The sequence below is a fragment of the Amyelois transitella genome, chromosome 11 (assembly GCF_032362555.1).
Source record: "Amyelois transitella isolate CPQ chromosome 11, ilAmyTran1.1, whole genome shotgun sequence".
NCBI classification, from domain to species: domain Eukaryota; kingdom Metazoa; phylum Arthropoda; class Insecta; order Lepidoptera; family Pyralidae; genus Amyelois; species Amyelois transitella.
In genome coordinates this window covers 7908927-7935669 of record NC_083514.1, presented here as the reverse complement: position 1 = coordinate 7935669, position 26743 = coordinate 7908927, and the positions used below count along the sequence as shown (strand labels likewise).

General features: G+C 32.6%; 1 protein-coding gene across 1 annotated transcript in view; it reads left to right on the top strand.

The window, feature by feature from the left end:
* Positions 1-6314: 6314 nt before the first annotated feature.
* The window catches only part of LOC106135118 (uncharacterized), a 157257-nt gene continuing 136828 nt past the window's right edge, over positions 6315-26743 (top strand). Inside the window, exon 1 of the mRNA XM_060946504.1 lies at positions 6315-6686. The gene's annotated coding sequence lies outside the window, so the exon portion shown is untranslated. The remainder of the gene's footprint in view (positions 6687-26743) is intronic.

Genomic DNA, 26743 nt, shown 5'->3' with positions numbered 1-26743 from the left:
AACTGAGGGAAAGAGGCTTGATTTTATGTTTGTATGTAACCATACTGCTAAAGTCTTTTTGGACGATTGGCTCTGTCTACCTCGTGTTTATACATATTTAATATTAAACAAAACAGACCTAATAACTATGAATGCTGACTTACAAAAGTTGCACTGATTAAATTTGGAATTAATTCAATCAACAAGTACATTTCGATATTTTTGAAAGCTCCGATGCAACGTGTAAGAGATACTTTCTCTTGCACTCATTCTGACAAGGTTATCATATCACTGTAATGTTGTATCAGAATATATGGCATCGTAACAATCTGCACATTTTAATGGGCTTTTGGTTCGGGCTAAATTTCCGTGAGAAGAATTACCCATATTTTTTTTTACTGAATAGTTTATATTAACTATAGACAATTGATTGCCGTGTGGTTCCCGGCACCAATAGAAAAAAAGATTGGGACCACTCCATATCTTTCCCATGGACGTCGTTAAAGGCGACTAAGGAATAGGGTTATAAACTTGGGATTTCTTTTAGGCGATGGGCTAGCAACATGTCACTATTTGAATCTCAAATTTATCTTAAAGCCAAATAGATGAACCTGGCCTATCAGCCTTTTCAAAACTGTTGGCTCTGTCTACCCCGCAACGGATATAGATGTGATTATATGTATGTATATGTATATACAATTGACTAATTTAAAACATGTAGTTGGTTAGCGACCCAATAAACGGTTGTAAGTTAGAAACGTATACATTTATCTTGTGTATAACGGAACAAAAGAACAAGTTTTCACACCTACGAAGTGAATTATATGCCAAACACCTTTATGACATACCTTCATTATATTTCCTAAGTACGAAGGCGGCCAATCTTCCGCGTATGACTATCACAAACTTTACATAAATGCACTTATTCGTAATGGTTATTATATAAATGTCCATTTGGATACCATCGGTACAAATGACGATGTTATAGGAGAATAACTTCATAGTATTAGGGCTAAAATTCACAGTTTACTTGGATTACAACGACGACTGTTACACGAATTGCTATATTAATATATTCTGTAGTGATTTTTTAAAAATAATTTCACAACTCTATCGTTTAATATATTTTATTGGAGAGTGTGAATATCTGTGCAATGTTGATAGAGTGTTGATGTCACCCAATCAAAATGGCTATAAATACCAATTCATTTGTTTATACTTTTTTGTTTTGTTTCAGGTACAATGCAATTAGAATGTTGGAATGGGAAAGCCTAGATGAACGTTCCTTGATCAAATAGAGGACGTCTTGGTCCGCCGAGCTTGCATGAAGAAACTTATGAATGTGGATGAAGTGAAAAGTGTGATGAAGTGTGCCGTGTGGTTCCCGGCACCAATACAAAAAAGAATAGGACTCCATTTCTTTCCCATGGATGTCGTAAAAGGCGACTAAGGGATAAGCTTACAAACTTAGGATTCTTTTTTAAGGCGATGGGCTAGCAACCTGTCACTATTTGAATCTCAATTCTATCATTAAGCCAAATAGCTGAACGTGGTTATTCAATCTTTTCAAGACTGTTGGCTCTGTCTACCCCGCAAGGGACATAGACGTGACCATATTTATGTATGTATGTATGAAGTGAACGATGTATGCAGGGATCGTTGTAAGCAGAAAGATGTATCCCTCCGAGAAACAATGTTATGAGAGTACAACCATATTATGAAGTGTAACTTCTGTAATTTCATTTTGTTGGCTTGGTTGTCGGCACATTATAATTTTGCATGCAGCCACGTAACATCCGGCGAAAATACTATGTTATATATTGTACATTAGCTTAAGTATGTTTGTGTACTACAAAGCAATATATCATTAGATATTTGGTAAAACATTTTACTGACCTGAATTCCGACCGAATGGTAATAAAACTATTAAGTTCTCACTAAATTAAATACAATTTTGTTACTTAGGAGTTCAGTCAAATAACATAAACTATGAAACTTTATTCTTATTTTTACAATATTGTTATAGTTTGTAACAGAAATATTGGAGAAGGCTGTTTACATGTTTGTTAAATGCATTGAAACATAGGTTCGCAACCTCTTTCTTTTTTCATAGAGCCGGTAGAAGGGAGTGATAAAAACGATAGTAATGTATATTGTGCCGTGTGGTTCCCGGCACCAATAGAAAAAAGAATAGGACCACTCCATCTCTCTTCCATGGATGTCGTAAAAGGCGACTTAGGGCTTATAAACTTGGGATTCTTCTTTTAGGCGATGGGCTAGCAACCTGTCACTATTCGAATCTCAATTCTATCTTAAAGCCAAAACGCTGAACGTGGCCCATCAGTCTTTTCAAGACTGTTGGCTCTGTCTACCTCGCAAGGGATATAGACGTGATTAAACGTATGTATGTATGTATGTATATTGGACACAACCAATAACCAATAAAAACAAATATATTCATACAAACATATAGTCACGTCTATGTCCGACGTCTATCTATGTCGCGGGTTAGACAGAGCCAACAGTCTTGAAAAGACTTATAGGGCACGTTCGGCTGTTTGGTTTAATGAAATAATTTAAATTCAAATAGTGACAGGTTTCTAGCCCATCGCTCAAAACATGAATCTCAGGTTTAAACGCCCTTAGTCGACTTTACGACATCCATGGGAAAGAGATGGAGTGGAATTCTATCAAAGGAATACCAAAAAAGCAGTGCCAATATTTTGGTTGTATTTTTTTTGAGGACTGCTACCTCGTTTCATCATTGTAATTTATTGTGGTGCAATGAAGAGATACTGTATTGTATTGTTACCCTTTGAAAAATCTGAAACCTCCGCATTTCGAAAGTTTAGGTAAAAATTTATTATAGGCCTTAGAATTTTAAAGTATTTGAATTACCTCTCGTGTTCACTTTGCACTGCCTATGCAAGTCGTTTTAAAATACATGCATTTCATAACTCCACGAGTTGTTTTGGCCTCCAATTCCAATTGTTTGCCTCCAAAACTTTATGAAAGTCGCAAACTTGGCTTTGACCCAGCAACCTTGTACTAGACATGACAATAAGGCAAAACAAGATACTAACAAGAGTTCATGTTGTTAAAGTTTTGCAATTATTCTTTAAAAAATTATTAAACAGCATATCTATAAAGAATAGTCTATATATAATTGCGGTGATAAATTATTACAAACATACTTATAGTCATGCCTATACCTATCCCTTGCGGGGTAGGCAGAGTCAACACTCTTGAAAAGACTAAAAGGCCACGTTCAGATGTATGGTTCAATGATGAAATTGAGATTTAAATAGTGACATGTTGCTAGCCCATCGTCTAAAAAAAAACCCCTAGCTTTCCCATGAATGTCGCCTTTTACGACATCCATTGGAAAGATATGGAGTGATCCTATGCTAAAGTACCGGAAACGGGTTAAAAATGACAACTATAATCAAAAAAATATGTCAATAAGGGCCGATTTGACCCTAAAACCTTTTCATGTAAAGTAATAATCCTCCTGGCGTTACACCCGGTTCCTCACCTCTCTGGGGAGGGTCATCCTCTGACCACGAAGCCCAATCTCGTAAATTCGAGTTAATACATGTCGCGACTGCCGTCCCGTAACCTCTAAAGGAGCCCATAATATTTATCCTAACAAAATATTCTTATGAAAAAATCTTGCTAAGACGTACTTGTAGCCTGTGAAAAAGTTATCAGAAAAATTACTCTTTCTAAACCTTACATAAAACTAAGGTTCTTGATCTATACGCTCTTTACAAACAAATATTTTACAAACAAATTAGTCAAAACGTGTGGTTTGACTGTTTTGCTACTGTCACGAAGATTTCATAGGCATTCGTTTATTATCAAAGACTAGCAAACACAATCAGTTTCTTGAATGTACAGGTTTCCACACGATGTTGTTTGCTGGGAACCGTATAACACGTCAAAATATGAACACTTCTTTTCCAGTAGTATAAACTACTAATATCGTGTAATTCTCTCAAAGTTGCATGACATTAGTCCATAAATAACAGTCTGCTTTATTCACATGCCCTTTGTGAAACACAATGCCATGTTATTTTTAAACCACATCTATTTAATGTCTCCATCATGTTTTAGTGATGGCTATTACTTGTTTATAATATGTGGCAACCCTTAAATGTGATTTTAATGATAGGTGGAATCTATTAGCTTCGTAGGCCAAAGATTTATTGTGCTTTTTATCTTGGTGGCGATGTTTGACGGGGTTATTTATAGCAACTAGCTGTTGTTTGCGGCTCCGCCCGCGTGAAAAGAAAAACCCCGTTAATTTCTGGTCCCCTTGGAATTCCTCTGAGTGCGTATAAGAAAACTTCATACTACATTTCAAAATTCGGTACCTATCAGTTTCCTGGGTGTTGATATATGTCAGTTAATTAGTCAGACAATCCTCTTCTTCATATATAGTTTATTAATAGGATGGATCTGTATTGATGCTAATTTGACAGATTTGACAGATGTTTGACGCATGTAACATCAAAATGCTAACAAAATATAGTTAGTATCTTTGTTCGTTGTAACCCTGTAAAGCTTGAAAAGATACATTTTAAAACACCCTGGAATAAAAGATATCAACGCGTTCTTAATTAAATTAATTGGATACATACAAGATTTTATGACTTTCATTTATTCATTGACACACAAAATTAATAACAAATTATGATTGCTAATAATTTATTTCTATTGCAATAATAAAGTGAGTTCTTAGGCGTTTAAATCCTTCTATTTTATATCTTTTCTAAAAATGTTTAAATAAAGAAAAATTTAGACAAAAATTGCGAAAATATTTTAAAACTGCAGAATACTACTAATGGAAACAAAGTACACATTTAAGTCCCCCCTAGGAATCAATCAATGAAACAAATCAATCAGGATGACAGTTTTGCGTATCAACCTGGCGTATTTTATAGAGTTCATAATCCTTATCTGTAACTAGTATAAAATATGTGTTCAAATTAAAAATGGTTTCGTCATTTCTATTAGCATTATTTGTGAAATAATATGAGCGGATAAATAACACTAGTAAAAGTGGTTTGCATATTAATTAGTTATGTTGATGTATGGCGCGCTGTACCAGGAATCAGAGTTAATAGATTCTGGTGAAACGATTTTAATAAATCTTGTTAAAATTTAAGGTAGCGTTAAAATGTGCGATCGTGGGTGGAAAAAGAGAGACACTTTAGAATAGGGTGTACTTTCCATGATTGTCGTGAAAGGCGACTATGCAAAGGTATACCTACTAGCGAAGAAAGACATAGTGAATCTTAGCTGCTTTTCTTCCCGCGCAGGTTGTTAAAGTTGAACAAAAGAAAGGATAGTAAACTTGTAGTTTTTTTTTTTAAATTTATGCATTTTTGAAGGGTTTATATGTTGTAAATAGGCTTGACTTGAAATTTATCTGATTTAGTCTTTGTAGCATCTGGCTTGCTTTATAACAAAAGCATGTCAAACAATTGTTCGACTTAAGGACTTACCAATTATACCTACTAATTAGTGTGCACTTAGTTTTTCCATGCGTTCTTACGAAATCACCTCCTAAGTTTGCGAGAAAATTCAGAGAAAAGAAAATTGTAAGTCATAAAAAGTATCTACATACGTATCATGCAACTTGCAACAAAAAATGTCTCAAAACATGTTTGGTTCCATTTCATTGGTTACATTAGAATAGGCCCAGCCCAGTTGTGGTGGAATGCAGTTGACATTTGTAAGTAAATGAAGCGAAATAATATGTGGAAAACGTCACTTTTGATAGATCACGCCGCGTTGAGACTTCCGTTTGTTTGGATACGCACCCAAATCGGACAGGTCATTTGATATTATACGGTTTCGGCTCTATTTTCATGTATAATCTTATTGTATATTTTATTAGATTTCTTGTTTGGTCAATTACTGCTCTGCTGCTCCTTTCGAATTTCTTTCAGGAGACTACAAATTCATAAAAGATACACATATAGTTTTATAAATTACCAGACCCTTCTATTCAATTTCTTTCCCAAATTGGATGAAATCGATTAAATATAAATGTTTAAAGACAGGCTATCAAATCAAGATCTGGAAATTTATAAGGACTTTATTTCGTTTTCTGTCTGCATTCGCAATAAAGAGGTTTCGAAGTCGAGCCTATTTACCATTAAGAGGCGTACAATCGAAATGTCAACTGTCTATTAAAAGAAAATAAATACGGCGTCCAATCGGCCGCCTATGGCGCGGCATCGGCAAACATTTTCAACAGTAACAGTTGCCATGCAACTCGACAACTGCAAGGAAACCGCTGTGGTTGCGAAACGGGCCGCGCGGCTAAGGTGAAGGCAGCTGCGCCAGTCGCTCGCACGAGAGAGAGCTGAACGTACACGCTTGCGCCGAAACGCAACGCTACGCCGCGATTGGCCGCGCGCGCATCGCCTTAGTGCACTCCTGCACCGTTCTAAATTCAAAAACTAGTGATGTGATTAAAACTAATAAAAAATAAAAAATAAACAGTGCTGTGCCAGTGTTTGACGATACATCCCCATTCAGTGATCGGAGATTGTGAGAATTTTTCTCGTTATTTGACATACATATGACGTGAATAACGGTGCGGAGATCCGACGGTCGATCGACTCGCTAAAATCAAAGTGCTAGTGTTTCTTTTGAACAGTGTACCGGAATTTTACGGACTTGCCTAAGCAAAGGTAAGCGGATGTTTACAGTTATGCGTATTGTATAACTTAGGATGGTGGAGAAAGCTCTCACGCAAGTCCAATTTGATTATCAGAAGCGCACACGAAACGAGTCGCGAGCAAGCGAACTCTCGCGACTCATCATGAATTACAAGTTGGAAATAAATATTTAAAAGTCATTACACATAAGTGATGTTGAATCAGCACATACATACAAATAAAAATAGCAAGTAAAAGTTGTCACTCAAATTCTTTTACTTTTAAATTAAGAGTGTATTTATAAGTCATAGAGTTATGAATGTGCAACTGAACCATAGAGTTCTTAGGTGCTAGACAAAAATGCCAGGAAAACGTCTAGAAAACAGGTTTGCGTCCAGAATCGACAATGTAAGGTGAAGTACGAACATACGTTGTAGAGTGCAATCGACTGATAAAATACCGCAGTTAATATAAAAAAGAAAATATGGTTGAAAATAGTTACACAAGTATTTAATGTGTAAGCCGGAAAGGCTTTTGAACGACGCGACGCTTCGCTCCTGTGGGAATTTCTTGAAATAAAAATTGCATTTGTGCCAAATTTCTTCTAAAAGTGGTAGTCGGTACAAAATGAGTAGTATTTTCTTTTATAATAGATAATGTGTGCATGGATTTTTTCAAATTATTTTATTGTTACTGTGGTTAGACCAAATTTAACTGTAAAATACAGACAAAAATGAAAGCAAAAAAAAGTAATTTTGTAATGTTTCACTTTTATTCCAATCAAATTTTTTAAAATGTTTCATAAAATAACTTAAAATTAAAAGAGAATAAATCACCCACTAATTAAAGAAAATGATGCAAAAGAAGAGTGCAGGTATCAAGGCAAGTGGAAAGATGTAGTCTCTGCCTAGCCCTCCGAGGAAGTGGCATGATTTATGTATGTAGGTATGTTTGTCATCATGCCTTGCGTCGCTCCACAGTCAATAGTTCTTCTAAGGGTGAAAAGGTCTCTGACTCATCCTTACTAGCGTCGGCTTCTGTCGGCATACATTTACTTACAGTTGAACTTCTTAGTAAACCCTAAAGGAATACTGATGTGTTTTTTTGTATGTTTGTTTGTTTACGGCTAACGATTATCAAATAGGTAAAAGTTAGCGCTGTTTAGAAGAAGTTGTTTAAATACTTAAAAGAGACAATAATAATGTGAAAAGATTTAATCAACTTTTTTGTAAAAGTAAAAATTGTATATTGCAACCAGCCAGGCAGCGTCTTACAGTGATTTTAGATATGCATGCATATAATTACGTGTTTCACCCTACGGGGTAGACATGGCCGATAGTCTTTTGAAAAGGTAATGATTTTTTTTTAATTTCAATTATGTACAAAAATAATCTCCAATATGTATGAAAATCGTACTACAACTTAACTTTTGAATGCAAAAGTGAGTTTGCATATTTTTGCATTCAAAGTTACTTTTCATTCACCTTACCAATCTTTTTAAAATTCTAATTATGTAGCGGGAAAACGGCAAATCTTAGTATGTGTATTGTACACGACCCGCAACTTTTTAATCTGTGCAGTTATTTTCCAAGGTGTCACAAGAATGTTACGGCCTATTAAATAAAATTAAACATGTTGAGCTAAAAACATACTACTTTAATAGTGTGACCATATTAAGATGCTACTTCCTTTACCGTCTCATTTCCGGTACATTTAATGACATAAATAACGGAATGTATATTTTTCTGTTATTTTTATAATTAGTATTTCTTGTTTAAGGATTTTTATTTCAAGTAATGTTGAGGTAAATACCTAATTATTCTAGAATTCACAACGTTTATACTTTTAATCCTGTCTGTTAAAGTCAGTTGTTTTTTTTTTATACTCATGTACTTACAGATAACTTACAGATGAATAATACTACAATTCATAACAATCTTTTCATGAAATTTTCAGGCAATCTGTTAAATAAAAGTGCCTGCATGGCATCTAAAAACTACTTTAAGGTCTACTCTTATTATTTCAAACTTTTATCACCTTGCTTGAAGATAACATGTAATTAATTTTCTAAATAAAAAAATGTAGGCTCATAGTCATTAGGTGTGACCTAAAGCTGTCATTTGTAGTTAATCAATATGGAGAACATCAAGTGAGTTTTAGATTAGGAGACCAAATGACGTTGATAAGTTTTGGCATATAACATATTATTATTATCGCAATACTTTCTATTTGGGAGGATAATAAATGGGATCACCTCAGCTGTCGACACTTCGTGGAAATAAAGTTTGGTCTGTTCTTCTACGAGGCTGTTTAGGAAAGTTGAAAGTGACATATATATGTCTTAGTAGCATAACTTCTTAAAGAGAGCTCTATTCCTGATGGATGAAACATGTATCATTATTTTCGATTTGATTTAATCGATTACCATAGCCAAATTTATTGCTTATTAAAAATTTATTATCGGTTTTGATTCTGTAATTCTATATCATCTTAGCATGTTAGTGTACAATCAGTTATAGAGCCTTGGGTTCAAGTTATTGCCAGATATGTAGAATATACCTGCATAAAGGTTTTTTTTACTTTTTTATTGTTAATTGCCACGAGAGATGGAAAAGTATATAACTCGATAAATTGCTACGAACGTAACTCAATTTGTCGTTATTTTACTAAAAAAGAATGCAATATTTTGCACAAAATGTTGTGCAAATCTGCGCAATCCACGGTGACAGAGTGACGACATCAACGCGTTAGAACAAGTTACAAGACCGGCAACGTTTTATTATTAGCTATCACTGCAATATCGTTTATTATGTAGGTACTCTCTAGCGCTAGGGCTGCAACGACCTAGGTGTACAGTGTAAATGTAAATAAGTACCTATACAGGACACTGGTTTATTAAATTTATTCAGAAAACCAAAAATAAATTAACGTATGCTTAAGATATATAAGCAAAAACGATTTTTTCCTAAACATCATTGTATCATACTTACCTATTTTTTTTATGTTTTGGCTCTGACTTCTTATTTATGTTGTTGTTTTTTCTTTGATATGTGAGATTTTTCAAAAATTTAAACTTAATTTATTCACCAGTACGAGCAACCGTCATTGTATTAAATCGAAGACTTTAATCATTCATTCACAGGATTTTTAACAATATAACGTTTGTTTTGTAGTTATTCAATAGGTAAGCGTTTTATTCATATCACGCAATTTTCGGTCACGTAATATTATGGCAGTCTTCCGATTATTGACGTCGGTTGCATATTTAATAGCAATCTCACTTTTATTCATTTAGTCTTGGAAACACGATCAATATTCAGAGGAGAAAATTTTAAGTATGTATGTAGTGAGGTGACTTTTTCTTGGGTGTAATGCCTTGTTTGTTGTCGATTACATATAATTGTGTTTGTATCCCTTGCGGGGTAGACAAATCCAACAGTCTTGAAAATACTAATAGCTCAACTGTTTGGCTTAATACAGAATTGAGATTCAAACAGTGACAGGTTGCTAGCCCATCGCCTAAAAGAAAAAATACAAGTTTTTAAGTCTATACATTAGTCGGCTCTTACGGCACCTATAGGAAAAAGATGGATTAGCCCTGTTCTTCTTTTTTAATTATTATTAAATAATGGTAAAATAATACTTTTCGTTTAATCACGGGAACGGCAAAAGTTTGTATCGTGAAAATAATTTATTAAATTTTAATTTTTTAAAACAACTGTATTTTTACATATTTTTACAAGGAAAAACTTACAACGGGGTGGACAGGATAGTCACGATACGAAGCTAGTCAGCAAGGCTGAAAGCTGAAAAAAACCGAAAACAAATTTTATGTAAAAGTTTTTGTAACAGTTCCTTTCAAAGTTAACGATTTGAAAGTTTTAAGCTTGACTGCATTTCCTTGTTATCTCACGGTGTAAACAAGTTTTATCTGAGTCTATAAACTATGTCGTTATCACAACGACAAAGGTCCCAAAGTTTATGAAAGTGTAAACATCTTTGCAAACACAGGGGTGGTATAAAGGTACCTTCAGACGTTCAAGGACAGAAAAATGTCGATTCTCACATTCGAAGTTACAAAAATTGTTTGTTATCTTAACAACTTTGGAAATACAGCGGTCGTATAATAATGTGTAAAATCTCTATATAAATAAATAAATTAAGGTACCTTCAGACACTTAAGGGTAGAAAATGTATCGTTTTACACACTCTCATTTTTCATACATATGAAAATAATTAAAATGCAACAGTTTCAAAATTTGGTTTAACCTCCATCACCATTATTTAATTGAGATTCTTATTAAAGGTATAAAGCATTTGATTAAAAACTTTTTAGTATTTTTTTGTCGTGTTTGAATTTAGGCCAATAAATTAAACCTTGATCAATTTCCATTAATAATATTCAATAGTCAGTACAATTATTTTTGAACTTTATGTTAAAAACATATGTGTAGACACCCTTAGTTTCTCACACCTGATAAGTGCCCTAAAGAATTCCAAACTGGTTTAGATTGGTGTTGCTCTTTGAATTTATTAAACAAACAATGTAACACATTTTGTTATCTGAGTTACAATATGTGACAACGACGGCTACGGGGGTTGATATGCAACCAAGTGAGCAAAGATTATAAATAAATCCGTGATAATATTTTCTTATGGGAAGAGCTTAAGGTATAGAAACTTGTGCCGTGTAGTGTTCGGCGCTTTAGAATAGAACCAAAGAAATAATTTATGAAACTTTTACTTAATTATCTATCATATTATTGGTAACATAATTCATTGTGTACGTATACCCTCAGTAATTTTTAAACGAAAAATAACTCGTAGATATCGAATATTGGCGTGGTCTCAAACGCAACGGTACTTACTAGCTTTTTCATCGCTCCCGTAGAATAATTTAAGAAAGTAGCCTTTATTATTTGTTAAGGTTTTTGTCTGTCGCTCTACCAAAAACAATAATTATCAATCCACAAGATTTTAAGGTTATTTAAAAAAAACAAATCACTTTATAAGATATCTCTTTATTATACATGAGAAATTAACTTTTTATGTACCTATGAGACTAAGTTTTTTAAAAAATATAACAGAATATTCTTGTAATACAAAAACGTGATTTATTGTTGTAAATTAAAATGATTGCGACCTTTTGATAGAGAAGGTCAAGAGCTGAAATATTTAGTCTAAATGTCAAAACACTTTTTATGTTGATAAAACTTTAAAAGATACTTATAAGTATTTTTAGGGTTAAAGATGTTTTCATTCGCAATAATTATCATCTTGCCTTAGGCCTTTCGATTTTAAGCCTATTTGCAATTAAAGACCTTTAAAAGGCGATTAAAAGCTGTCAATCAAAATTACCAACGAGCTTTTAATAAAGTCATATTTTGATTCGCCCGTAATAAAAGTGCTCTTAAAGTTGAATAAAGCTTTAATTTAAAAATTATAGTGAGTTCGTCGCCGTCCAAGGCGGCCCGGTCAAGCCTCCCACTGGCAGAGTATACATTAAATAAACTACAGAAATGGAATAATATTTTTTTTGCTAAGATAAGATTTTGGTTATGGTACTTAGTTACTTGATACATGACAAGTTCCTGCCTTTGTGTACAATTTGAACAAAATAAGACATTTACTAATTTAATTTCATTTGACATTCAACTTTATAACTATTAGGTGTGAATTTGTAAATTTTACAGTTCGTACTCTTATTATGAACAATCATGTGACATTTGAAGGGTTCTCTCTTCTATCCAAGTTTCCATCATCAGATCTTGATGACAACCTCGGGTGTATATTTTTAAAGAAATAGCCATTATGGTATAATTTATTGACACGAAATCAGTGTTATTTTAATATTTATTATTTTAAAATTTCATCTTTTTATTTTTTTACGAAATTGCAGAAAAATAAAAAGTTACAAGCGAACTACCTTTCTGCATTCAAGTTATTTTGTGCCTAAAGGGCATCGTAATTAGACCAAGGAGGTCTTATCCATTTTGTTTACTGTACAAGTTTGCATAAAAGTAATAAGTGAAACATTGAAAATATTTCTAAGGTTGAATTAATTTAAAATTAAAAGATGTAAATTGACTTATTTTATTAATATTGTACCAAGATCCTGCCGTAAGGGAAAACAGCGTTAAGAAACCTGCACATTAAGGCAACTGGATGTGCAACCATGATCTATTATGAGCTTGGGTCTTCTGTAAAAGTAAAAACCTTTTCCTTGATTAGCCCTTGCGGGATAGATAGAGTTGTCAGTCACGAAAATACGCCACGCTTGCCTTAGACTGAAGTGATAGTCATAAGCGTATCTTCGACTCTTTTCCAAAGAGATAAGGATGTAACCGCGAATAAAGCCAGAGGGAATAATCAATTATGATGTCTGAAATAATGATGATGCAATCTACATAGAAATACAAAAATATTCGTATTTTTCCTAGCATCAATTAGTACCGTGCCAACAACGTATAACGTTTGCTGTAAATGCACACGTTCTGCCCGACAACCGAACAAAATGGCCGTGAAATTACTTTTAAGAAATTATCACGTTTAGCGTGCGATATTGACGTGCTCAGTTCACTATTACTCTATAAATATACATGAAAAAATCATGTCTCTTGTCCAGAGGGGTGGACAAAGTACACTTCTCGACTTGCCTTTGCCTCTATGCCAGCATGCTGCATCTGTGTTTTGTGCATGTTAGTCAATAAATATAAACGGAAATCTATATATACCTCATACATAATCGTTCTGGATAAATAGTTTTACATTTTGGTTTGAAAACTGGGTGTTGAGATGTAGAAGTTAAAGATTTTTTGAGATCAACTAACATGTACAATGAAAACATGTTATGTTACTAACTAGGCATAATTAAAATACCAGAAAAACTAAACTGCGCGTTGATTGAAAAAAAAAACACAAATTACTTTAGGAACCCGGCAGTGGCGCACAATGCCAGGCTAATTACCTTTTAGGCTATTAGTTTCGATACTAATTTGCTGTGCAAATAAATTAAAAATATATACACGTACAGATTACGGTTTCTTTAGACTGAGAGGAAATTATCCCAAAGACTATAAACATAAACACTTAATTTATTATAAAAAAAACACTATAAATAAAACTCAACCTCAAAACGGAGAGAGAAGAAAAGGAAAGATTACTTTTGGAAAGGGAACAGAACGAACAGGAATTTCAATGTTTACTTGATCGTAACACAAAATTAAATTTAAGTTTAACAGAAAGTAAATTACAATGTGATGACTTAGTTGAGCAGTTAAACCAGCTTAAGTTAGAGTTAGGATATTTCCAGCAATGTAGTGATTCTTATGAAGATGTCCTTAGACATAATATTAAATTAGAAAAAGAGCTAGGAGAGGCACGAAGACGAATAGAGCTTTATGAACAATCACGGCAGTCCTTAGAGGTCAATAATATGTTTGACCAGATTATTTCAGTTACCTCCGCTCCTCTCTTAGACTCAGTAATTGATCTCACAAGTGAGACCTCACTATGTGAAATTAATAAACAATCTACAGCTATTCGGTTAAGTCACAACAAATGCAGAAAAATCAGAAAATTAAATAAAATTATTAAAAAGAATAAAATCCAAATGAACATTAATAAGAAAAAGTCCCATATAATAAAATCTGGGATCAAAATATATACAAATATGTGTTCTTGTTTGGAATTAACTGAAAGTAAATTGCTGGAAAGTCAGGAGTTATATAGTGTTGACACCAAGACCTTAACGGAACAAATCTCACAGCTTGAGGAAAATGTATCCAATCTTTTGGAAAAAAATACTGAATCTCTCAGACAAATCTCCGATCATGTCATGGCTACAGAATCATTAATTAAAGATGCTAATTACATTGAGGAAATGATTAAATCCGCAGGAGACTTATGTACCTGTGGAATATTTAACGGGTCAAGTATCAGTAGTACCGTAGTTCCCTCCCAATGTCTTGGGGGCTTGTCTGATAGTATGCCGGAGAGTGTCGGTGTTGATATGTGTAGCCCCCAGAACACAGTCATTTTTTCAGACAGCATAGGACGCAACATGGGTAAACTGTTTAGTGAGAATTTATCAAATATAATAAATTATTGTCTACCCAATTCCAACTACTCACAAATTATTAATTGTATAAAAAACACACAATTGAGCAACACATCTACAATTGTTATAATGGTTGGAAACAGTTTAAATATTAGTAAACAAGACCTTATTCAGGGTCTAGGAACTCTGAATAATTTAAATGTAGGTAAAATAATTTTTTGTGCTTTTCCCTATATAAGTTGTCAGACGCCAAAGAAGAATAAATTTATTCATTTGATGAACAATATTGTTCATAATATGTCATGTCGTCATGACAAGTTTGTATTTTTTGATACAAATTTGTTCATAAAAAATTGTTTTTTGACTAAAGATAATATTTATCTTTCTCGACTTTATAAAAAAAGAATTGCTACTTTGATAGCAAATAACATAAAAGAATGGACGAGTTTACATTGTGGTAAACTACATTGTTTACAAAATCTGACAAAATCGACAGAATCATCAAATTTTTGTAATGATGATTCTGTGGACGCTACATGTGGTTTAAACTAAACCACAGGACAAAAGGAAGGACAAATGAATTAAAAATTGTACACCAAAATATACAGGGCCTTCCTGGCAAAGAACTTATTATTGATCTATTTAATGAAAAAATGGATGTTAATATGGTGTGTTTGACTGAGCATTGGATCTTGGAGGGTGAGCTGATGCCCAGTCTTAACAATTTTAATGCGGTGAGCTGCTTCAGGAGAGGGTCTGCAATCAGAGGCGGTTCTGTAATATATGTTAAAAATGGTCATCGCTGTAAGGAGCGCCATGACATAGTCAGACTTTCTCTTGAGCGCTGTGTTGAGGTATCTTGTGCCGAGCTTGAGGAACACTTTGTTATTTGTATTTATAGTCCACCCAACAGTAGTATTATGGATTTCCTGAATGTAATGGAGGAAGTTCTAATAGTAGCGACAAAAACTAATAAGAAAGTAATTGTTTGCGGTGATTTTAACATTGACATATTAGTTAGCTCCACAGTGACAATACAGTTTCTTAACCTATTTAAATGTTTTAACTTAGATAATGCCTTCATGGAACCAACCCGCTTCACTGCCACATCTGCTAAATGTATTGATAATGTTTTTAGTGAACAAAAACCAAATAATAAAAATGTATTTAGTAAATTACCCTCTGATCACTGCGGTCAATTAGTTACCTTTTCCACTAAACGTAGTACACGTGATGGATTAATTATGTGCAGACCTATCACAGCCCATAAAATCAATAAATTTACAAGTTCTTTAGAAAATAAAATTTGCGCAGTAACTTACACGGGCAGCGATCCTAATGGTCATTATAATAAGTTATTTACTACCATTTCAGACGCGTACTCTAAAACATTTATACAAAAGAAACGGAAATGCAATAATAACTTTAAATTCAATGAATGGGCTACTGTTGGCATCTACAAAAGTAGAAAGACTCTGTACGATTTATATGCCCAAAAACAGTATCGATTTGAAAGCGGCTTCGTAGACCATGTTAGGAATTATTCAAAAATTTTCAAAAAAGTATGTCTACATGCAAAATCTTTGTTCATTAAAAACAAAATAAGTAATGCTCCTAACAAAACAAAGGAAACCTGGAGTGTTATAAACAAGGAAACTGGTAGAAGTAATTTTAAAGAAAATATTAATGAAATTAAATTTAATGATAGGAAAATTACATCTACAACAGAAATAGTAAATTTATTTGAACATTTTTTTACAAATATACCGTTGGAATTAACTTCTAATATTGACTCATGCCCTAATGAAGCTGAAATTCTACTTAAAAATAATAACAGCATTTGCAGTTCCAAATTTAAATTCTTAAATATTGACCCTACTGACATTATTAATACCTTTAAAGAACTTAATCTGAAAAAGTCTGAGGATTATTGGGGTATGTCGGCTGTTGTGATATGTCATATTATAAATATTATAGCTGGGGACTTAGCTTATATATTCAATAATTGTGTTGACCAAGGGATATTTCCAAATTTAATGAAGTATAGTAAACTAATTCCATTATTCAAGAAAGGTGAAAAATCAGATCCTGGTAATTATAGACCAATCTCAATTTTACCAATTTTGAGCAAGGTGTTCGAGAGAATCATGCTTAATCAAATGCAGCGTTACTTTAAGTCTAATAAATTATTTCATAGTCAGCAATACGGCTTTACTGAGGGGAAATGTACAACAGATGCAGGTGTGGCTCTTGTCACTCATATTCTCAATGCATGGGAAGACTCACAGGATGCCATCGGAGTGTTTTGCGATCTGACCAAAGCATTTGATTGCGTAGATCATAGAACTCTTCTGCTCAAGCTCGCTCATTACGGGTTCGATACTGCTGCCGTTGAACTAATTAAATCATATCTTAGTGATAGATTACAGACGGTAGATTTAAATAATACAAAATCGAAAGGAGCGACGGTAAAAATTGGGGTACCGCAAGGTTCCATTTTGGGACCTTTTCTCTTTCTGATATATATCAACGACCTGCCTTGCATGATTGAGAAACAGACTGGCATCGTGTTGTTTGCAGATGATACGTCACTAATTTTTAAAATGAACCGCCGTAGCGAAATCTGTGATGATGTGAATAGCACTTTAGCCGCCATCTCTAACTGGTTTACAATCAACAACTTACTGTTAAATGCAAATAAGACCCAATGCATTAAGTTTACACTTCCCAATGTGCGGCAGGCAAATGTGGATATTAGTATAAGTAGTAAAAGATTAGATTTTGTTGATAGTACTACTTTCTTAGGAATAACATTAGATTCAAATTTGAAATGGCATGCTCACATTTTAAAACTTTCTAAAAGGCTTAGTTCTGCAGCGTACGCTACTCGTCGTATTAGGCATTTGACGGATGTGGCAACTGCTAAGCTAGTATATTTTAGTTATTTTCATAGTTTAATGTCATATGGTCTACTGCTTTGGGGATCAGCAGCAGACATACAAACTATTTTCATTTTACAAAAAAGGGCAATTCGATATATCTACGGTCTTAAACAAAGAGATTCCCTTAGAGATTTTTTCAAAAACCTAAATATTTTAACTTTGCCCTCCCAATACATATTCGATAACATCATGCATGTTAGGAAAAACTTAGACTCTTTCAAAAAAGTAGGTGAATGTACTAGTAGATCACTGCGGAACAATTACAAGTTGTCGATCCCAGCACATCGGCTGGCTAAGGTAGGGAAATCATTTCTGATTAATTGTATAAGATTTTATAATAAATTACCAAAAAGTGTTCTTGAAATGAATGATAGAAAATTCAAACAGTATATTAAAGTTGAGCTTTGTAGGAAAGCCTATTACAGCACGGATGATTATATTAATGATTAACATGTGTGCCCCTAGCTGGACATAATGTCCTCTTAAATGCTTGTGTATTTTTGACATGATCTTGACATAATTTGTACAGTATGTACATATTTTATTTTATATTTATTTTATTTGACGAAATATTCGTATTGACATAATCAGTTCTACATTCATACATGTTTTTTAATGTAGACAATGTGCATTCGTCCACGATTTAGATTTAAGAGATCTATATTTGTAAATTGACGTCCTGTGAAAATGCTGCAGTGTAGTTTGTTCCGCCGCTTCTTCTACACATGCGCTTTGGAAGCGGTAGTAATTATAATTAGATTTAAGTTATGTGACGTCAATAAGTGATACCTTGTATCCAATTTTGAAAATAAATCTATTCTATTCTATTCTATTCTTATTATATAACATTTTATATTATTTTTATTATTTTATTATTTTTATTTATTATTCTTCAATAACAAATTACGAGACAGTTTTGACAGCAAGATATGTAAAATCTGCGTTATATGTATAACTTAATAAATTGTATTTGATCTCGCTTTTATCGGTGGCAAATATACCAAAAAAGTTAATTTTATATAAAAAGAAAATTGGTTCGATCTGTATAACGTTTTTTAAAGTAGGTATATCTGAACGAAACCTTAATGCACCAATTCAAGGCCTCACAAGAGACTCGATTCGTGACGTGAGTTATAAAGAATATCCGTTTAGAAGTGCCACATTGGACGGGCATCGGTATCTCGGACCTCGATTCGACCTCGGCGCAGCCTCGCCACCACCGCATTCACCGATACTATTGGCTCAAATACTGCAATCGATTCCAAATATGAACTTTTTTATATTCCGTGGCACGATAAACATGGATTTTTACTTTTTAATTTAATACTGGCCGGTAAATTTATTTATAAAATTCAGCAATATTTGAAAACATACATACGAATTCGAATATTGTTTTAAATCTGAGCATCGATGTGCTTAATCGATCGTTGTGTTTGAATTATTTAGTTTTCAATAATTATTGAAAACTAAAAAGTTCAAACACAACAAGTGTTTGAACTAAGATAGCACTACAAGAATCGCAATTGTATTCTGATTTTATATTATCGATCGTATATTATAGAAAAAATAAAGTACCATAAAATGATTTAATAAAATAATATATTGTTTATAAAATCATTTTATCTATGTGGGTGACACGTGTAGCCTTGGTTTCAGTAAATTTTGTTGTGAAAATATATGTTCGAATTTCGTGATACAATTGCTAGTACAATGAGCTGTGATATCATTGACAGTAACGAGTATAGTATGTTGTATTGTTCGTGGTATGACAATGGCTCAAATATGTGAATTACCTCGAAAATTCCTCCCAACATTATATATGAATGCCATGAGGTTTTCGCACGATATCCCTTAAAACATATTGTAGTGAATTATATTTATGTGCTCATTAAGGTAAAGCGTCTTTAATTCAGCTTCCGTTCTGGTAGCAGAACATATAGTTTGTTCCAGTTGCTTCTTTATCCGCTAAGATTGTTAAAGTAAATTAAGGGAAAAGAAAATGAGTCTGGATTCTTCTTTGAGGCTAACAATAAAAAGAGTCTATATTAAGCCAACTAGCTATATATGAATTTTTCAGTTTTGAAGGTATTAACAACCTCTACTTAGAATTATGAAGAAATAGTATTAAGTGTTAAAATAATGATTGTAAAAGTCGAGTACTTTCGATTTTCTATTGTAATGAACACTTTCGTTATCAATAAAGATAATACGAGTAAAAATAATAACTCGCTAAGCCTAAGTCAAAATACAGCCAGGCATTACAGCCTTAGCAGCTGTTTTTAGCTAAGTATATGTACTTGCTATGTTAATATATAAGTACTATAATTATAGTGCCATTCGTTATTGATTTTATTGCTGTTAACTTTAGATTTGAATGATTGAATTTGTTTTTAACTACACTAAGGGTTTTTGTAGATATGTCGTTCTATAAATTTTATTTATTTACTTTATAGGTATTTTACTAAATGCTATATGTTGAAGTATGTTTGTAATCTGGGCCGATATTTATGACATTTCTAATGTTAAAAGATATGAGGTTAATAGTTTATTTTGAATAATTAATAAAGTTTACGTATCATAGTTATTGCATATTAGACAATAGGTAGTAAATGACTTGGCTACGTACATTTATCTTATTAAAAATTCCATTTACGCAAATGTCAAGCCTTCAGACAAAGAGCAGAATAAGTGTTTATGTTTAGCATGTTATAAAAAATACACTCACATATCATTTCTTTATTTAAACTTTATTGCACCTTAAATAATTTAGAATAGGTGTACTTAATGATATAAGGCATTCTCTATCCCTTACAGGGTAGACAGAGCCAACAGTTAAGCAAAGACTGAAAGGCTACATTCAGCTACATGGCTTAATGATGTTTAGTATGATTTTAAATACACACACATCACGTCTTTATTTTATTACTTTCGGGGTGGGTAGGCAGAGTCGACTCAAGACTCGAAAGATTAGGTCGATGGGATTGAGATTCAGGGATAGAAAAATATGAAATAACTTAGTATTAAAAGATTCAAAATTAAACATTGAAATTAATTTGTTGTTAAGAATAACATTTTTAAAAAATATATCATCGCGAAGGCTCAATATACGAATAAATTTGCACAATACGAAATCTTTCTCACATTTATTTACTTGAAAATTGGTGCTATTATGAGAGCCAACATGAATTTCGTTTCAAAATTGATATAAATGTTTAAAATTACCTTTTATCAAAAAGGATTTATGAGATAAAAGCTGTAAATATTTGATGATTTACTTTACAACGAATTAAATAATTTTACAGTAAAATGACAGAGATAAGCTTTAATACACGACGTAATTTATAAATCATTGAATATGTATCATTCATATGGTATATTTTATGTTTTATCTGTGTACCAATACTTTTCATACTTTTTCCAAGACGGGTAAGCAGGGACTAACTACATCTTTACACTTGTCATGATTCTGCATACTTCTTTCACTTTATCTACAGTCATTACTCGTCATGTAAAAAAAGTTTAATATACGTTAAACATGGTATGCATCTTTTGACAAGATCAAATCGATAAAAAAAAGAATATAGACGAGAGAGAAAATAAGGCTTAATTTTACTTATCTAAGTCTTGAATAATTCCACTAGAGAGTTCTATGTTTTTATCCTTCAATTTCCTTACATTTGGATCTATTAAAATCATACCGTTAATCTTATGGCAGCTTGACCAATACATTTGTACAGAAAATTAATTGAACACTGTGTTGAAGAATGTTTCCCTTTGACAGTATAATTCTTTGGTATTCTAATGTCTCAATAATCCTTCAATAAGTAATTGCTTCAAGTAAATCGAGTTGTGGTCATTCTTGGTCGTAATTCCATACATATTAAGTGGCAACCCAGATTATGTCGTGACTAAGATGATGATGCAACTGAACTGAACTTTTCGCTTTTTTGGATTAGCATTTTGTGTCAGACATGAGTTGTGTACGTATTTTCTGTACTGTCATATTTATTAATCAACTCCAAAAGAGTGCAATAGTAACAGTACCAAATGAAAAAATAAACTTCAAGGGGAATAAGCTGGTAAAGTAAGGCTATTTTTCATAAAAATACAGATAAAGTATGTACTATTACTATGTTCACTGAAGATATCTCTTACGATACGATACTTAAAACAAATATATTTGTTAAATGTACGACATTTATGTATTGTATGTACCTATATATTTTGTAGTCAAGATCAGACTTCTTTCCTGAAGGGCTAATTAGGAACTACTTTTTTACACTTCCTACAATTCATCACGACTTCTCGCCAAATTAATAGTTTTAAGAAAACCATTTTTCTTTCTCCTGTCATCTAGAAATTGGATTGTTTTATGCATTACCATTTCTTTCGCAAACGCTTCACCCAAAACGTGTAATACTGTTACTTAGAATTTTACAATGTTAAGAAAATTATCTTTAGAATTTTACAAAACCCAACCTTGAGTTGAACATTTTCTTTCAACTGGTACAACACTTCGAACAATGGCTCTCAGAATTGCTTGCACTGCCGAATTTCAATGCGTATTTCGAAAGTGAGTATGGACCGTAATTTGTATGGAAATCTCTAGTTTGAAAGACCTTTTCACATGTTAACATTATGGGAAAAATCCTGTTTTTTTTTTGTAGAAAGGTTTATATTGTTAAGCTTAATCTTTATGTAGTGTAGGGGTAATTGAAGAAATGGGAATAAATAATGCTATTTAAACCCCCAAAAAGGTTTAGTGCCAGGTATTTAAAAAAATATCAAGTATAAAGTAAAAAAACCTTGCGAAAAAAATTCTCAGCATATGTTGCTAACGTATCTACAGACGCAAACAAATACAAATAATGGTATGAAAACGAGAATAAGCGCGTAAATACAACTTCATTCTTCATACAAAATGAATGATCATGGGGTTTAAATCTGAGTTAATAGATGTTGTTGACACAGATATAAATAGCTCCAAATGTGTTACAATGATGGCTATAAAGTCTAATAGTGGAGACGTGTGCGAAAAAGTTTGTAGTTAGAATAACAGCTACAAATTTTATGCCGTTTGCAAGATTAGACTATTTATAAGCTAACGTTATCAAATAAAGCAATTTCTATGTTAACATTTTGTTTGCGAATACAAAACGTTTATTCCGTGAAGTTATGTAGGTTGGATTTTACTGCGGTCAAAACTATCCTTGGTTTATTCATTTCTTTTTTTATGTTTAATCTTATTCGTTTCTTATTCTTAGTTTTTTCATTCTATTTCTGTCTATGTTGAGTGTCATACAGCCCTTAATATTATCTTTCTGGTGTCTTTAAAACTTTATATTGGACAGATCAGACATCCAGACTAGACCAGAATGACGGGCGCGTCAGGAAACTTATCGAGGTATTTTAAACCTGATCGGCGTAAAGTGGTGTTAGGATTTCCTGGTCACGACTTATAAAACCTGAAACTGAGATCACGCTAAGCTTAAATACTAGTTATCAAATAAGGTTGATACAAGTCGAACGAATAACTTTTGCACGGGCCTTCACTCCCATATAAATTTCCAGTAAAAAATAGATCATCTTACTACTGTAGGTCGTTGATTGTAACTCTGTGTTTAATTTCGAATCATCTTACTGACAAGTGAGAAAGAAGATTCCATTTTTCGAAAGGTACACCAGATGGATGTTCCCGGTAGCCATCTGGCTTTGTCGCAAGGCCGAATGTTTTCACTACAAGGTGTCATAGGCAATAATAAAAATGTAAAATTATATATTATATTACAACAAAAAAGTTGCCTGAAGATGTTATTTTATTTTATATAGATAAACTTTTATTAAATTAAGTTTTAAAGAAATATTCATAGTTCTATTAAAACTTAAATTGAAACAATAACATTAATAACATACGGCCATTTAGAAAAAAAAATTCAAAGCGGCATGTGTTTATTACGATCCTGAAACGCTCGAGTAACTATGCATTAATACAACGTGCTACAATTGCGCACATGAGTAAAATTAAACGCTCATAGTCGCTAGTAAGTGTAGTTTACATACACGGGGTCTTGTTTCCAAAGCAATTTTGTACGTACCGGTTTTTAAATTATACTTAAGTAGGTAACTCACAACTTTTACGTAGAGATAATTTTCGTCACACCAATGCGAGTCAAGGAGAGGCGTTCGTACGAAACCGTACATGCTTGTAAGTAATTCATTTTGACTGTTATAGTAACTTGTTTTTGACTTAATATCGTGGTATAGGTTGTTTTTGACGGCCTTTGTGATGCAGCGGTAGTACCCTACGCTTGTCTGTGACACCGGAGGTCCCGGGTTCGAATCCCGTTCAGGGCATGATGAGAAAAGAACTTTTTCTGATTGGCCTGGGTCTTGGATGTTTATCTATATAAATATTTATTACAAAATATAGTATCGTTGAGTTAGTATCTCGTAACACAAGTCTCGAACTTACTTCGAGGCTAACTCGATCTGTGTAATATGTCCCGTATATATTTATTTATAGGTACGTAGTAAGTTAGAAATGCAGGAACTATATTATGTTTGTCTGTTAAGGTTTTGGGTGTTATTCATTTTGTGGTCTAGACTTTCTTTTTAGTGTGTCGATTTGCGCGACGCCACTCATTATATCACGCATGTATCTACAGTGAATTTCATACATGAATATGAAATTTCATCAGTTTATAGCTAAAAATAATATAAGTAGTGAAAACTACAAAAAGATGAACGTGATCTCATGCACATGGATCATTTTAATAAAAACCAAAAACTAGTTTTTAATGAGTATATTTGCATGTAAATCTATAAATAAATGTGATATTAGGTACTTGTATGTATAAGCGACGATATCTAATAATATCTTATTGAAATAAAAAATTCTTTAAAGAAGTGTTTATGTATACATACTTACTTCTCACCGTATTTAAATAAGTTCTTACAATTGTTTATGAGAGTGGGAAAGTTATTGGTATTTAAAATGTATTAGTGTATGATCATTTAAAAAAAGTCATGTTGTAACTTTGATTTTAACAAACCGATTTTTTAAAGCTAGTTTTTTAAATTTTGCCCAATAAGTAGGTACTTTTTGACTATCGCAAAAAAGACAATTATGATTAATTGTATAAAATTATGTAGGTACCTATTTAAAATATGGAGACTTTTCAATTTAACACTAGAATTCAAAGAGTAAGTTCTTTTACAAATTTCTCAGCGCATATCCCAACATACCCACAGGAACTGAAAAACACAACAGGAGCTGCTTGTTTAATATTATTTTATAATTAAAAAAATACTTTATCTTCCTTTTAGACTAACATAAGATAGTTGTCAATTTCCAAAACTGTTTCCCAACACTTTTGCATAGATTAAAATATTTTCGAGACGTTTAGAAATCTCCAAACCTCTGATCCTCCGGTATTATGTATGCGGTTTCTCTGTATATAATTTTGTATACGTTTTCTATCGTTCGCACACGCAAGTTGACGAGTGACGAGATTTATCGTATGATAATAAGATATTCATATTTTATAATGATAGAGAAACTATGCGTAAATATAGTATGAAGAGTTTCTGTGATAGTAAATTGGGATTATTTATCTCTTTCTTGAAAAGAAGTACCTAATTAGTAAAACCGCAAAATTTATAACTTAGAATAGTCTGGTGCCCGAATAAACCCATACAATTCTGAAAAAGCGTTGAGTAAGAAATATTTTATCATAATTCTCAAACTGGATGACACTTCAAACTAGAAATTTAAAAGTAATTAATATTAATAGTTATGTTATACTATCAATTATGTGAATTTTATAACGTGAATTAAATAATTATTTTTTACTCTTGCTACAGCTGATATTTCACTTATCAGTTGATCCAATGAATAAAGAATTTAAAAAAAAAATACTTGACAAAAGTGTGCACTTTGTTAAATGCTTGGCGTGGCGTGATCATGCGTTTTTTGTCACGATCAATTATAACACAGCAGTGACAGTAAATTTGAAGGTCATTTTGTCATTAACACACAGCTGACAATTCGGTAAGTTGGTCTGAATTGAAATATACTTAAATACGATGACAATGCATGGAAGTTTAAGAAAATTTAAAATTTACATACATACATATAATCACGTCCATATCCCTTGCGGATACACAGAGCCAACAGTACTGATCAGCCACGTTCATCTGTTTGGCTTAATAATAGAATTGAGATTCAAATAGTGACAGGTTGCTAGCACATCGCCTTAAAGAAGAATTCCATGATTACGAGCCCTTAGACGTAAAAAAATGCAATAAGATTACACAAATATCACATATTTATCCCTTACAGGGTAGACAGAGCCAATAGTTATATCATACGACTCGACGACGTCTAGCTAGATTGAATTTGTATTTATGTACATATTTTGGTAGTCGTTTCCGAGATTGTTGGCTCTATCTTCCCCGTAAGGGATAAAGAAGTGATTATACATACATATAATCACATAGTCATCATACATCAGTATATTTTGAAAGATATTCAAGTATAGATTCTCAGTAACACTACAAGAAAATTTTAATCAATATTTTATATATTTTCATTGTATTTCCTAAAACAAAAGATCAAACCACAGTGAAAATTTCGAAAGCACGAAAGTTACGATTGAATCGCTTTCTACGTCGCCATATTTGATCGAAAAACTAGAATGTAAGTGTACATTTTATTTTAACCATATTGTCCATTTTCAGAAGCAGACGGGAGCTATACTTAGTACCTTTGTGTTCGTGACAATTATTGAGATACTATCTCATACTTATATATTTTGACCATGTTCCATTATTTAAATATTTTAGGGTTTACAGTGATCAGACGGATTTCCCGTGTATTTATTTGATTCAGCTCGATGCCTAAATTTTGGATATAAAATTTATAGATACTTAATACAAGTTGCCAGCCCATATGCTAAAAAGAGAATCCCAAGTTTTAAGCTTTTCCCAGCTTCATTATTTCTTAAGAAAAGTATTTGAGCTCTGTTGTAGATATTATTTCATATATATAATTTTTTTCCTTTATGTCGCTGTATTAAGATCGGTTTTCG